Consider the following 2657-nt stretch of genomic DNA (forward strand, 5'->3'; position numbering starts at 1 on the left):
AGGGGCAGGGGAGAAGGGGGAGGCGCAGCCTTGCCCCCTACTTCAAGAAAGGGGTGCGGCTAAGGAGGGGGGAGGAGTCCATCCTCCCCAAGGCACCTCGGAGGTGCCTTCCCCCTTGAGGACTCTCCCCTTTTTCCTTTATCTTGGCGCATGGGCCTCTAGGGGCTGGTGCCCTTGGCCCATGTAGGCCAAGGCGCACCCCCTACAGCCCATGTGGCCCCCGGGGCAGGTGGCCCCACCCGGTGGGCCCCCGGGACCCTTCCGGTGGTCCCGGTACAATACCGATGACCCCGAAACTTGTCCCGATGGCCGAAACAGGACTTCCTATATATAAATCTTTACCTCCGGACCATTCCGGAACTCCTCGTGACGTCCGGGATCTCATCCGGGACTCCGAACAACATTCGGTAACCACATACAAGCTTCCTTTATAACCCTAGCGTCATCGAACCTTAAGTGTGTAGACCCTACGGGTTCGGGAGACATGCAGACATGACCGAGATGTTCTCCGGTCAATAACCAACAGCGGGATCTGGATACCCATGATGGCTCCCACATGTTCCACGATGATCTCATCGGATGAACCACGATGTCAAGGACTCAATCGATCCCGTATTCAATTCCCTTTGTCTATCGGTATGTTACTTGCCCGAGATTCGATCGTCGGTATACCGATACCTTGTTCAATCTCGTTACCGGCAAGTCACTTTACTCGTTCCGTAACACATCATCCCGTGATCAAATCCTTGGTCACATTGCGCATATGATGATGTCCTACCGAGTGGGCCCAGAGATACCTCTCCGTTTACACGGAGTGACAAATCCCAGTCTCGATCCGCATAAAACAATAGATACTTTCGGAGATACCTGTAGTGCACCTTTATAGTCACCCAGTTACGTTGTGACGTTTGATACACCCAAAGCACTCCTACGGTATCCAGGAGTTACACGATCTCATGGTCAAAGGAAGAGATACTTGACATTGGCAAAGCTCTAGCAAACGAACTACACGATCTTTGTGCTATGCTTAGGATTGGGTCTTGTCCATCACATCATTCTCCTAATGATGTGATCCCGTTATCAACGACATCCAATGTCCATAGCCAGGAAACCATGACTATCTGTTGATCACAACGAGCTAGTCAACTAGAGGCTCACTAGGGACATATTGTGGTCTATGTATTCACACGTGTATTACGATATCCGGATAATACAGTTATAGCATGAATAAAAGACAGTTATCATGAACAGGGAAATATAATAATAATACTTTTATTATTGCCTCTAGGGCATATTTCCAACATGGTCATCTTGGTGACAAGCTCGAGTTCATCAAAAAAGGAGTACACTCGCATCTTCTATGATGTTTTCGATGTTGGAGGTTATGACGATTCTTCTCAGTTGGAGGTTTCACTCCTCTATTTGTTGGCATACCTCCCCTGCCTCTTCTTACTATATTATCGGTTCTTGTTTGGTTCTTCTCTTTGTGAGTTTTGGAGCTTATGGTCATCTTGGTGACAAGCTCGAGTTCATCGAAAACGGAGTTCACTCGCATCTTCTATGATGTTTTTGATGTTGGAGGTTATGTCGGTTCTTCTCAGTTGGAGGTTTCACTCCTCTATTTGTTGGCATATCTCCCCTTCCTCTTCTTACTATATTATCGGTCCTTGTTTGGTTCTTCTCTTTGTGAGTTTTGGAGCTTATGGTCATCTTGGCGACAAGCTCGAGTTCATCGAAAACGGAGTTCACTCGCATCTTCTATGATGTTTTCGATGTTGGAGGTTATGCCAGTTCTTCTCAGTTGGAGGTTTCACTCCTCTATTTCTTGGCATACCTCGCCTACCTCTTCTTACTATATTATTGGTTCTTGTTTGATTCTTCTCTTTGTGAGTTTTGGAGCTTATGGTCATCTTGGTGACAAGCTCGAGTTCATCGAAAACGGAGTTCACTCGCATCTTCTATGATGTTTTCGATGTGGAGGTTATGCCGGTTCTTCTCAGTTGGAGGTTTCGCTCCTCTATTTCTTGGCATACCTCCCCTACCTCTTCTTACTATATTATTGGTTCTTGTTAGGTTCTTCTGTTTGTGAGTTTTGGAGCTTATGGTCATCTTGGTGACAAGCTCGAGTTCATCGAAAACGGAGTTCACTCGCATCTTCTATGATGTTTTCGATGTTGGAGGTTATGTCGGTTCTTCTCCGTTGGAGGTTTCAGTCCTCTATTTGTTGGCATACCTCCCCTGCCTCTTCTTACTATATTATCGATTCTTGTTTGGCTCTTCTCTTTGTGAGTTTTGGTGCTTATGGTCATCTTGGTGACAAGCTCGAGGTCATCGAAAACGGAGTTCACTCGCATCTTCTATGATGTTTTCGATGTTGTAGGTTATGCCGGTTCTTCTCCGTTGGAGGTTTCACTCCTCTATTTGTTGGCATACCTCCCCTGCCTCTTCTTACTATATTATCGGTTCTTGTTTGGTTCTTCTCTTTGTGAGTTTTGGAGCTTATGGTCATCTTGGTGACAAGCTCGAGTTCATCGAAAACGGAGTTCACTCGCATCTTCTATGATGTTTTCGATGTTGGATGTTATGCCGGTTCTTCTCAGTTGGAGGTTTCACTCCTCTATTTGTTGGCATACCTCCCCTTCCTCTTCTTACTATAT

This window comes from Triticum dicoccoides, chromosome 6B (genome assembly GCF_002162155.2).
Source record: "Triticum dicoccoides isolate Atlit2015 ecotype Zavitan chromosome 6B, WEW_v2.0, whole genome shotgun sequence".
NCBI classification, from domain to species: Eukaryota; Viridiplantae; Streptophyta; class Magnoliopsida; order Poales; family Poaceae; genus Triticum; species Triticum dicoccoides.